At 43.5% G+C, this 13118-nt stretch overlaps 1 protein-coding gene across 4 annotated transcripts in view; it reads right to left on the bottom strand.

The window, feature by feature from the left end:
- The window catches only part of HTR2C (5-hydroxytryptamine receptor 2C), a 215870-nt gene extending 203605 nt beyond the window's left edge, over positions 1 to 12265 (bottom strand). For 2 of the 4 annotated variants that reach the window (XM_069867445.1, XM_069867450.1), the window contains exon 1: positions 669 to 1505. The gene's annotated coding sequence lies outside the window, so the exon portion shown is untranslated. Of the gene's footprint in view, positions 1 to 668; positions 1508 to 12244 lie in introns of those variants that run through there. The other 2 variants (XM_069867449.1, XM_069867451.1) reach the window with 2 other exon arrangements.
- Between the last annotated feature and the right edge of the window lie 853 nt (positions 12266 to 13118).

The raw sequence follows: 13118 nt of genomic DNA, 5'->3' as shown, positions 1-13118 counted from the left end.
AAAGCGGTTAGCAGAGATAAATGAAACTCCTCTCCACAGAGCTGGGAAAGCAAAACACAAAATCCAGACTCGTACGCAAGCTGCTTCTAGAACAAATTTCCTACTCTACTTCCAAACATCAAGATCAACCCTTAAGACCTTAAAATTCCCTCTTTCTCAGAGAAGACTACCTCTTTTCTTCTTTTCACTGCAATTTCACTCCTCAAAAAAAACACCACCTCCCTGTCGGCAGCACTTGCTCTCTTTCTGAGTGTCCTTTGTCCACCTCACATCCATGAAAGCAGAATGAAGGGACCTGTAGAGTGCACTGTGTCACTGTTTCTGAACCGAAGCATAACCCAGCATACTGCAGCCAACCCCTTCGAAAGGTCATATGTCGGGAAGAAGCAAAAGCTCCCAGGTGTATTTCAGAGAAACCAAGGCAAGTTTGTTCCAATTAAGAGCAACTACTTTATTGCCAGGCATGAAAGCTATCACTTAGGTATACTTTGCTCTCTCCTCCGTGCTGCACACACAGAAACCATACACGCTTATTTCTGTCCAGCGTTAGGCTGCAAATTAAACCCTGTTCCCACTGAGAGATTTTTTTAAACGTATGAAAAGCCCAGGCTGAGGAGAAGACTAAATCCCCCCCCACAAAGATCACAGCACATTGCACAGGCACTTACCTCAGTGAGCCGACAGAGCCAGCAAGTCAACATATAATTCCTCTCAGATGGAGACATTTAGCCCAGCTCAGACAGCCGGGGCTCCGCTGCCATGCCTGGCGCTTCGGACACACCAAGAAAGGATCTTCTGTGAGCAGCACGGCTCCTCTCACACACTGAACTGCAGCAGCGGCTGCCTAGGAGAGCAGCAGCAGTTGAATTGCTGCACATGTATCTCTGCAGATTATTTCCTGCTCAAACACTTGGCATAAAGGCAGATGCTCTTAACCCTCTGGAGGCCTATGCCTCTGTCCCCCCTCAGCAAGGGTGAGCAAGCAACTCCAACTATTCTGCGGTGAGGCCAGACGGGAGCGACTGGAGGCACACAGGGCATCCTCTGAGAAGTAGTCCCAACCTCGACTTAGTTGCAGTCACTTTGTGTTCGGGGAGGCAGGCGTTCCCAGAGCATCCCACAGCATCCCCAGTGAGGCAACACGCAGCCTCTGCTGCATCACTGGCTCCCGGTCCCCCAGCACTGGCAAAGCACCGCTCGTAGCTCACGTGGGAGCCCCTGTGAGGGCCCGTCGAGGTAGGGTGGCCAGCGCGCTGGACCTGCGGCTGGAGGGCCACAGCCACGCAAGCGAGGAGGCGAGGGGCACAGGTGACGTGGCGAGGTCGACGGTGTCACCAAAACTCAGGCGTACAGGACTCCTGCTCCTGGCACACAGCCTGCTGGCCCCAAGCGCTGCCCATCACCTGCAGGCATGGGCGAGCACCCGCTGTCGGACAGCACTCAGCCTCCCAGCTTCAGCACTGCTCCCTCTCACAGCCTGCGAATGTGACTGGAAAGCATGGCTGAAAAACATGCTACAATTAACAGGAGGGAGGGAGATACTATTGCTCTCCTGCTAGTCTTAAAGGCACATTGCTCACGTGTGCTTGTTGGAGATGCAAACGCCCACAGCTCCAGCCCCAGCATCTCACCCACCTGCAGGCAGCAAAGAAGTCTGGGCAGGAGCCCTGTCCAGGTCAGGGGAAGGAGAGCAACCCAGGAGCCAGGAAGGGAAGGGGCAGCTAGCAGGAGATCCCCCCCATCAGGGTCTGGGAATGAGACCTTTCATATCTCCATCACTGTGTCAGGAGCCAAATCAAGTCCCTGCCACGCAGCCCGAATGCTCACCCTCAATCACTGGCTCATCCACCAGCGTCACAGCCAGACATGGGGTAGCCCGGCCATCACAGCATCAGATCCCACACACAGCCCCAGCCACTGTCTCTGGCAGTCAAGGAGGGCCTGACACACCTCAAGGGCATGGCATTCCTCTTCTGGGCTTGGCAGGAGAGCCAGGTTACAGGCATTGCTCCCACCAGAGATGCTGACCAGAACCACAGCAGCAGCAGGTGCAGCTTTGCATGCTGGTGTCGCCCACAAAGGATGTTCCTTCTGCAACTCCTCAGAGCCAGGAGCTGCGAGACACTGAAATCCAATGTGCCACACATACTAAAGCTGTGATGAGCTCAGCAGGTCTCAGCCCAGCGGTAGCTTCTGGTGCTACAGCCACCTCCATCCTACAACAGGGCTGTGCACCAGCCAAAAGCCACGTTACCTCTCTGCTTCTCCCAATACTCTCTTCTATATGCCTTGGGATACTCTGGTTTGTCCTTCAGTATATCACACTCTCAGATTCAACAAGAACAACATCAGAAACTCCCGCATGCATCCAGGTCCCCTGCTCCCCAAGCAGATAGCACCTGAAAACCCCTCTAGAAGTCTGTTAAACAGAGAATTTGACCTATTAAAAATCTCTACTTTTTTTCCCAGTAGGGGTTGTTGCCATACACATGTTTGTGCTGGACAAAGGATGAAGTCCTGTGAAGCCCTAGACCTTGTTAAACCACTTTGCATCACACAGCACCACATTAATACCTTTGATTCTCCAATCCCACCGCCAGCACTAAAGTTAATCTGATCGATACCTGCCTTCACCTTTGTGACTTTAGCCTGATCACACAAAGACCAAACAAATTAGTATGTTGAAGAAGCTGTAGGTTAAGCATAGTTTAACATCAGGGCTATCTGAAAAAAGAAAAAAAGCCTGAAAGGTACAAACTCTATACCATTAACACAGAATCAGTAAAGAGTTAGCATTGATGCAAATGTGCATCACAGCACAATAAATACCTGTTTGCCTATAGTATGAGTACAGAGGGGCTATTAATACGTGATCATCTGATGAGATAACTGCAATACAAATTTCACTGCTTCCAGGCTATGCAGCTTTGTGCAAAATTACCACAGTGAATTAGTTCAAATTTGTCTTTATTAAGTATCACATGTCTTTAAGTCTTTTTGACACCAGACCTACAAAACATGTATAAGTAGTAACCAAAATGCAAGCAGAAACACTTACAGCTTTATACTCCTGAAGTTTCTCCCCTGAGTATCAAAGATTAAATTTGTTCTGTAGAGCATAGCTCAGGATTTCTCAAGTATAATGCTTCATGCACTCATCTGATCAGCATATAAACACAGCACAGGGACTACCACCACATCGCTGCAGGTATCTGTCCTGAAACGTAGCAATCCCCTGCAACATATTGGATAGAAATAGTCTATGTACTAGCTCTATGTACAAGCATCCTTATTATTGAAGACCCGACCAGTGAAATTAAATTCAGTGGAAAGGACTGTGTATTTAATTCATCAGATCAAATGTTGATTTAAGTTATTCTATTGTGTGCACTGGAGCGGCTTGGTGTGAAAAACCCAGGCTGGTAGGGTCATGTCTTACTAACAGTGATGCACATATGTGTGAGGGTAGAAGTGGGCCACCCTTAGCTGCAGCAAATATATTACTCTTCGATTCAGAGCAATATGAGACTTCATTTAAAAAAAAAAGATTTGAGCGTAAAGAAGACATCAAGCCATGAATTGTCACACTGTAGAAAGCTGAATCATTAAAGATGTCTACAAACCACTGCAAGACTCCACATTCACATCATAATTTTACTAAGCTGTGTGTTCCATCAAAATATATATTCCAATTAGAGTACACAGCTCTTCACAAAAAAACTGCAAAACAGCCCTTGTCAAAGGTTTTAAAGGCATAATAAATAGATGTAAACCTAGAGAAACACACCCATCATTACAGTGGTTTTAAAGAAGAGAACCTTGGGAGTCAGAAACCTAACTACAACTGTCCAAAAATTCTAGAAACCTATTTTAAAACATATTCCTACCTGCTACCCTAGTTAGTAATGATGCAAACTGTAAAACCTTTTGAAACTCAAACCTTCCAGGTGGTAGATGTGTCGTCCATGTTGAAGGATATGCTGAGCATGCAAAACAAGCAACTATCCATGGGACAGCAGACACATTTGAGAGCATCCAGCATGCCAACCCTGAGCGTGCAGGGGAGGGATGGAATCCATCTTTCTAGAAGAGGCAAGGGAATCTTTGGCAGCAGGCTGGTCAGCTTGGTGAGGCAGGATTTAAACTGAAGCACTCAGGGTGTGGGGCCCAAAATGGCAACGCTTACGCCATCGTATCCAGCTGAGGAATAAGCCAGACCAACCACAGCAGCAGCAGCAAATATTCCTTAGCTGTGTCCCATAACAAGAACAAGAACTAAATTATCAATGCTAATAAAAATCTAAAGGACAGGCATCAGGAGGATGTGGTCAGACTCTTCCCAATGTGGGGGGTGGACCGACTGGTCCCTTCCAACCCCCACCATTCTGTGATTCTGTAAAGCATGTCTGGTTTTGAACATTTGCACACATATTAGAATGGTGAGCTGGCAATCCTGGGGTTTATTTACATTTTGAAAACTTGGGAATTTCAAAAAAAGGCATTAGTATCCAAGCCACATTTCAAGGCTACAACACCTCAGTGGGGAAACAGCACAGGAATAATCTGCAGTGTTTACCCAAGGAGATGCTAGTGCATCAGAATCATTTTTTCTGGAGAAAAAAGCTAGGGACATCAGAGACCTACATAACCTTTCAAACACCATATTTGCAAGAAAAAAGATGCCCTTTTGACCAGGACTGTTTACAAGCAGAGATGACTATGTACCAGCATTGCAATGTTTTGGGGTTTTTTTTTTATGCATTATTTATGTTGTGCTTGAAAATAATCTGTTGCAATTAGAAATTAAAATTTCACAGCCCTCCCTTTATCAGTGATTTAAAAATGGAAGAACCTGCACTTTTAGAAGAGCATGCAGAATTCAATGAAAATGTTGGCACAGAGTCAAAAGAGCATGTTTGGACAACCTGGGGATTAGAAAAGTCCCCTCATTGCCTTTAACAAAGCTTGGTGGTTTCACCTTTATTGAGGTTTCCTGATTCATAGAAAGGTTTGGGTTGGAAGGGACCTTAAAACATCATCCAGTTTCAAACCCCCGTCATAAGCAGGAACACCTTTCACTATATAAAGTTGCTCAAAGCCTCAACCAGCCTGGCCTTGAACACCTCCAGGGATGGGGCAGCCACAACTTCTCTGGACAACCTCTTCCAGTGCTTCACCACCTTCACAGTAAAAAATTCTCTGAAATTTTTGAAAGCATTTGAAAAATGAAACATTAAAATTGGATCACAGGAATAATTAATTCATCAGACAATAATCTTCTATACACTAAATGCCTGGCAAAGTCAGAGACACCTGGGCTGAACCCTATAGCCACAACTATAAGTACAAATCCATCTATATGGACTTATGAAAGAAGAAAAGGCATCATTCAGCAGTTGGGGGGCCACTGTTCTGACTGGTGGTGCTTCTTCCTGGTTCAGTGACAAAGCAAAGGTAACGATTATAAATATAAAAAACCCAAAGGATACCAAATGGAAAACTATCTGTAGCAAAGTGCAGTAAGAATGATTAAACATCAATACAAACTCCAAACTGCAACCAGTACATCCTCCGTTTCCTGGTGCAGGCAAACTGCAGCTAGAATTATTTTAAGGTAAGCATAGGTAATAGGCTAACTAGGTTAAATTAAGCTGAGTTATAAAGGAGTGAGACTGAATTATTTAACTTGTGTTCTGGACATATGTGCTGTGAATGGCTGAAGAGCTTTGGGAAGAACGTACTATTTCTAGATCTCTTGATTTTTCTGCTCCAGGGCCCTTGTTTGTCCTGTTGAAAAAGCAGGAAATTATTGCTTATTGCTACCAGGAAGCTGGGAAACATCAGTTCTGCCTCTACCTCTAGTGCTGGCATGATTAATTAAAATACTTTAGGCTAACCATTTAAGCTCACAACCCATCCTTTAGAAGAGCCCTGGTGATTCCATACATATTTGGGAGGTGCTTTGAAAAACATCGATGTCTGATAGACTCCATCAGCATCTGCCTGAAATATCACAAACTCTGTAAACAGAAAGCTCTGTCCAGGCAGCCATGATGACCAAAGTCTATGGTCATCTGGGAGATAAAAATACTATGGAAATACTCTGAATGGAGCTCTTGAAGAAACCTGCAGCTGGTGTCAAATGATGATCTCATGAGCCATCAGCAGCAATCAGAGCAGCATAGACCTGGGAACCGCAAAGCCATGGGAGGTCATCAGTACCTAGTGACACAATACCTAGTGACACATCAAAGTCATTGAAGGCCTCCTGACATCTTTTCCCACCTCATGTTCTTTCCAGGGATTTTCTTCCTGATGAAATTCTTCCTATCATCAATAATTTTGTGGAACTTTATATCCAAGTTCAATTTTCTATTTATACTTGGTTTGTTTGTTTATGGTTTTGGAACAATTCTAAAAGAATTCTAGCCCATACATTTGCCAAAATCAGATACATCTGGTTTCTGTTCAAAGGTCCACACTGAGCAACATGGAACAGACTTGTCAAACCCACAACTCAGACCATTAGCTTCACTCCTCCACCTTCTGGAGACCATCTCTCCAGTATGTGTGACAGCTAGCTGGCCATACTTGGCTTTCAAAGCTGCAGAAGATTGTGGTTGAAATTTTGCATAACATCCACCTTTCCTTTGCCTTGCTGTTCACTGCAGTGCTTCTCCCAGAGGTAGCATCCCTTCCCTGAGAATCTGCGGCCCTAAATACCAGTTACAAGACCTCTCCATCTGCAGGGTCTCACATATTGGCACTGATGGAGTCAGAGCACAAGAATCAGTTATTTAAACCTGGATTCATCAGTAAGGTCCAGAAAACCCAGTGGGGAAAGAGAGAATAGCAAGATAACACAGCTGGCTAACCACAAACCACAGCGCCAAAGAGGGACCTGCTTCTCCTACACCTCCTGGACCTCAGAAGACAGTTTCTCATACACTAGCTGTCAAAAATCTGGTCTGAAATGGTTCTGCAAGCTTTGCCTCATCTTGTCCTAGCTCGGACAGTCAGGGACAGCTCATTATATTCTCAGTTTTCCCTGGGAGTTTCAAGAGCTCATGGGCAAGCAAGAGCCCTCCTGGAGCACAGGGAGCAGGACACTGCACCTTTCTGCACCTTTGATAAGTTAGGAGGTCTCTTGTCCTCCCCTCCATTCCCCTTTAACACTCTCTGAGGCAGTGGGAAACACTACAGAGGATGGTCAGCACATTTACACAGTAAACAGTGTCCCAGTGTCTGTTGCTCAAACACACAAGCTCCCTGCACTAGGCTGCCAGGAGGCCACAGCTGTAGTTCCAGCTGTGGGCTGAGGTGTCAATCCAGCATTTTCCAGCTGTCCAGAGCAGCAGATTTTGTCTCCTGGTCCCTTTGCAGGACAACCACTGGCATGTTGTGATTGCTCAGCCTGAACTTATTAACCCAAGAGCACTAAAAAGATTTTATTTGAATTGGGTCTAGAAGGAAAATTACTAAGAAGCTTTGGCAGGTGGGGTGAAACCTATCATTAATTTTAGTAGTGAATGATCTAAAATATATACACACATTGTCCTTTTATAGAGGGAGTGGGTTTCTCTATAGCTGCTTTAAAAATGTCATGCTAGCTCCACCTAGCACATTGAATGCTTATATGAGCACTGGTGAATCATTCAGGATTAAGCATGGTCACTTTTGTTCAGTTTGAGCAACTGGTTATTTTTTGCAATTCAAACTAATGCTTCCATTTAATTCCTTTCACAGTCTCCCGCAGGAAAAATATGGCTTTTGGCTAATCTCTTAAGGGTACATCTACTAAGCATGCAAAAGATTTTACAAATAACTGAGGGGGAAAGCAACACTCTGTTATGCATCACATATATTTTAAATGCCCATTAGAGTCCTAAAGATTTATCATGCTACCAGAGCCCAGATGGATATTTAATACAAGTACAATTTTAAAGGTCAATTCAGAAATCCAACTGACTGATCCAAAATTGCCTGGATAACAGAAGTGCTCAGACCACCCCTCACAAACACTGCCTAATGACGCGTACCTTGCAAGCTCTGCTGGTACCAACTGAATCAATATTATCCCATTAAAAGTTGTTGCTCAGTACCTATGCAGTATAATCATTAAAATAGGATTCCTGGAATACTAATTCCAAAGGAAAGGCAAATATACTGCTACTACTACAGCCTGCCTATTTTTTTTTTTTCTGATTGGCTCTGCACTAAATTTAATGAAAGAAACTGTCAATCCACAAACAATATTTTTCACAACAGATAAAAAATTTTTTTCAAGAAGGGACAAGCATTAAGGTAAGCTGTGCACTTACTTACAGAAATCCAGGAGGGATTACTCTGGTGATTACAGGACAACTTCCCTTCTAGCAGGGCTAACGAGGGGTAGCACTACTAGTAATTACCTTTAAAGTAAGGAAGCTTTTCCTGCAACACAAATTTTCTATGCAGTCTGCTTAATCATTCAGATGGAACATATTCTTGCTGAGTATCTAAATGCGAGTAAGCAAAAGACAAAACACTCAGGAGATGTTTTCTAACGTCTTTGTCACAAGTTTCAGAGAAAACTTCAAATGGCTGGTGCCGTGCCATGATGGCTAGGGCATAGTCTTTTTTAGCTTCCCTCTGAGTAAGTCAGAAAAGGCCAGGAAGATTTAAGGGCATCATAGGAAGTTTACATCATTTCCATGCCCCTTCTGGGGCTGTCATTCAAGTGAGTTTTGGTTCAAGTCCATGGGCTTTATTTTCAGAAGGATCATTCCACATTTTCTGCATGAGGTGACAAATCCGCTCACAGCTGTGCCATTTCAGATGGAACCGGAATGGCCTTTTCCAAGGGAGGGAGCGAGGGCGTCCAGAGAACAACCTGAGTTTTGCCAAACACACTGTCAGTACTAAGTTCAAACACCTTGGCTCAGAGGCCAAATCAAGGATTTAGGGCCATATAACAATATGTTGAGAAGCCTATAAACAAGGGGAGGGTGATGGGCATAAGTTACTTGGATTTGTGGAAAACAGGGGCTAAAGCAAAGGACTCTACGGCCTTTTGCATTTACGACAACCATAGGGAGACACAGCATAGCAACAAAGACACAGCAGGAGCAGAAGAAAAGCCATCACACATCCTCAGAATAGTATATTGCCTACAGGAAACAGACCCCTCTGTATATACATTAAGTGCAATCAGATTTTTTAACATTTTGATTTAAACAAACCTAGCCAAATAGGAAAAAATTTGTAGATTAGGCCTTCTGCAGAGATGGGAAAAAGTCCTGATAGAGACCTTTGTCACAGCAGTGAGTAATACCAAAAAAAGCCAGAGAAACACAGATCAGAGCATACTCAGCTCACAGGGATTTTAAAAAACGAGTCCCAGGCTTGAAAGCTGCACCACCTTTCTTATGTGGGAATCCTATTCCTGTTTTACAAATGCACCGTCTCTTGGAGTAGACCAAGCCCATATGCTTGAGTGGCTCTGGGCCCACACCACGACACGTGCCAGTTCCACTAGGGCAAGAGGTGCTAAGTGACTCTGCATGCAGATGGGGACTACGCAGAACGAAGCGATTGCCAGCTCTTTGGCAGGATGCTGCTCAGCTGAGAGGGTGATGCCACGGTGATAGCAGATGCTGCTAACACCTGTTGATGGGTACAGCGCTCTCTTTTTAAAAGCACTCAACCGTGGGAGGCAGGAAAGCAAGGGGTTTGGAGGTAGTCAGGGGACACAAACAGATAATTGCTTTCCAGGTGCCAGTGGGCAGTAAACAAAGGAAAATGCATGCTACGAGGTTACAGAGCTAGGTAGGACATGAGAGAACCTGCAGCAAACACAGCAGCACTGGTCCTCAAGGAAAAGAAACACCAGTCTGAAGCTACAGGAGCCAGAGCAATGGACCTTATTACTTCATGTGCAGCAGCAAAGCGGAAAACATAAACCCTGTTAAGTTTCAAAAGCACAGAGACAGCTTTGTCCAAGCCACACTGTGGGCTGAAATAAACTTTTTGAAAGGAGAAGGGTGAGGACTGCTTAGACAATTTTCCTTTCTAAATAACCCAGCTGGGAGGCTGTATGCAAACTGCCCAAGACTACAATTTCTACCCAAATGTGTTGCCACGGCTCCTGTAACACACGTTCTAGCTGCCTCCTGTCATTCACTAATCCTCCAAGCCATTCAGCTGGCCCATGGCAGAAACCTCAGCCTGCTGCACAAATGTGTACTGCTCAGCCAAAAGTTTCCCTAGGGATGAGCCAGTGGACTTGCACAAGACAAATCTGGAAGGCCACACCACCTTGGTGAACACTGTTGAGTCATTACTTCACTTTTCCACAGAATTTTTCTCCTTCATCCACACAGGGGGCATCACAGACATCAGTAGTGCTTTAATACAACATAACTTAGGAAGCATCTACTGAGTTATCTATACATGGGACAAAAAATTCTTTACCCCTCCAAGAACGTAACAGTCAGTGGGCCAAGAGAAAATTTCACCTGCCTTTGGCAGATACTAGGGCCAGGGCATGGGGCAAAGAAAGCAGACACATCCCCCTAATACTCTACTGGCATTCAACCCTTTTCAAGCCAGCAGCTTTCTAAGCCAGATATCATTTTTATGTGTTTCATAAAACCCAATGGATCTTGTACCGTTCTCTTCTGGACCGACGTAAACTTCTGTGCCCGTGACACCTCCTGGCAGAGCTCCCCAGGTTGACTGTCCATTGCATGAAGATCCTCCTCTGCTTACACCAAAACCTGCACTAGATAATCTCACTGTATCACTCGTGGGCCAGCAGTGCCTGAGACAGAACACCAGAAATCCTTGTGCACCCTGCTCGTATGATTTTATATTCCTCTGCCATATCCCTCTCCACACCCACGCTTCAGATTCCAGACTAGAAAGATTAATTTGAGGAATTTTAGTGCTTCCTTTTCAGTATCACTATCTCAAATATCCCCTTTGTTCACCCTACTTTAGAAGTCCATTATTTACTACATTAAATTAAAGGACTCTTATTTGTCTTAGTCTGGTTCAGTCCCAGCCCCTGGATAAAGTATTGAGGTAGGAAGGGAACTGTGGCTTCCAGAGAATTAAAGATTTCCTCTCCAGAAGCAGTGCCAAAAAGAAACTACAGACCTCAGCTGTGGCTACAAAGGACTCTAACGCCAAAGGAGATATAGCTGGCCAGTGAACTTTGTATCTTAGGGCAGTCAGGACTTATTTTGCACTAGACACAATAAAACTTGAATCAAAATTGTGTTAGGGCACACTCATTTCCTTGCTTCCTGCTACGTGCATGTTAATAAACTCATCCTCCACTGCCAATTCCTCCTTAAATCCCCACTCAGTGCTGCTGTGATGAAGGGTGCTTTCATTACAGATTCTAAGTTATTACTAAAAAACCCAGATTTCAGATAAGCATATTTTTCTTTTCCTTCAAGATTCTATCAAACAATGCCCCAGCTAATTATTGTCTTCTTACCAAGTTTCAAAACTCAGCTTGTTTGACAGCACAGAAGCAGAAAGCCCTAGAAAAAAAAATAATTCTCTGGAAATGCTATCCACTGCTGATTTTATTTTAAATTGGGTTAGTGCTTCCACTGAAACCATCCTGTGGAAAAAAAAATTAATAAATTCCAGCCCTTGAGGAGAGACTAAACAGAAAGACTTTTAATATGCAAAGTTCAGAAACCAATAACAAAAAAGAGGGGTTTGGAAGAAGCACCTCTGGCTGGCCCTAACAATATTTTCTGTCAGTCCTCCAGCCCCAGCAGCACTGTTAGCCAGCTGGCTGCATAATTTAACATATAATATCTCATGCATCTTGATCTTATCACAACACCTTACAGAGGCTAATGGAAATTGTAGAATAGACTTTTTAGAACTTATACAGTGCTTGCTTTGAACTGCCGAAGTTTACACTGCATCCAGTCAATTACCTAATCCAATGTATTGAAATCTGCTGTCAAATGAAGTACAGAGTAAAAAGAATTTAATAAATGCATAGATGAAAGGGAGATAAGCTGACCAGGAAAAGCATACGGTTCAGTCATTCTTCTTTTAAACTGCTACGCTTTCTAAAACCTACACAATGATGTATCTAATACTCTCAGAGTCAATTTTTTAAAACTTTTTTTACTTCCAAATAATAATGCCACCAAATCACCATGCAATATACTACAGAAAAAGGTTTTGCATTTCACCATAATAAACAAAGAACAGAAATTTGTCATTTGCTCACCTTTGGTTTCTATCAATTAAAACCAGGCAGGATTTTTATTTTATATTTTTAATATCTGAACTGGTCCAAAAAAGTTAAGACTGAAAATAAAGCCACAGAGTACAAGTAGTTTTGGAATTACATATTTCCATGACTGCTTTTTTTGAATCAAGCACCAGTCTGGTAGGGTAGACATGCCCAGAAACTTGTTTTTCCCAGGGTGAGAACAATCGCTCGCACTCTAGCTGTTCTAACCTTGCAATTTTCCCACGCACAGGGAAGTTGACTGCATAAGTTGTAGAACATCTCAAGTTATGTGGGATTTTTTTCTCTCCTCTAAAGTTAATCCTTGTAAGAAAAATAGATCAATGTGAATCAGCTGAAACTAGGAAGATGAAGAAAACATCTGGACTGATGCTAAACATAACCCCAAGAAAATCACATTCAATGTAATAGCACATAATTATCACCACAACTGTGCAAAGATAATTATTTCCACTAAGATGTGGTAACCTTTAGCAAAGCACAGACAGATACTTCCACTTCTAATCACCCAGTCTAACATCTGCATTTTTATTGAGATATTAGACAGAGGACAGGTGAAAATAACTTCTTGCGCTCTTTTTATATGACTTGTGCCCTTTGCCATATCTTGGCCTCCACACATAATAAATCAATGAAAGAGAAGAGTAATAAAAGTAGATATACACAGAAAAGATGAAGGACTAATATTCAAGTCCTCCAATGGAAGGAAGACAAACCTCCAAGTACATGTGTGCAGATTTGTGTAAAAAGGAGGAGAATGGGAACATGCAAAATATCAGCCAACCAAAATAATAGGGAAAAAAAACCTAAAACCATACACGTGTATGGATAACCCTAGGAAACTAGCAGG

Source organism: Phaenicophaeus curvirostris, chromosome 13 (genome assembly GCF_032191515.1).
Source record: "Phaenicophaeus curvirostris isolate KB17595 chromosome 13, BPBGC_Pcur_1.0, whole genome shotgun sequence".
Taxonomy (NCBI): Eukaryota; Metazoa; Chordata; class Aves; order Cuculiformes; family Cuculidae; genus Phaenicophaeus; species Phaenicophaeus curvirostris.
The sequence above is the reverse complement of the archived record's forward strand: the minus strand, read 5'-3'. Positions and strand labels throughout refer to the sequence as shown.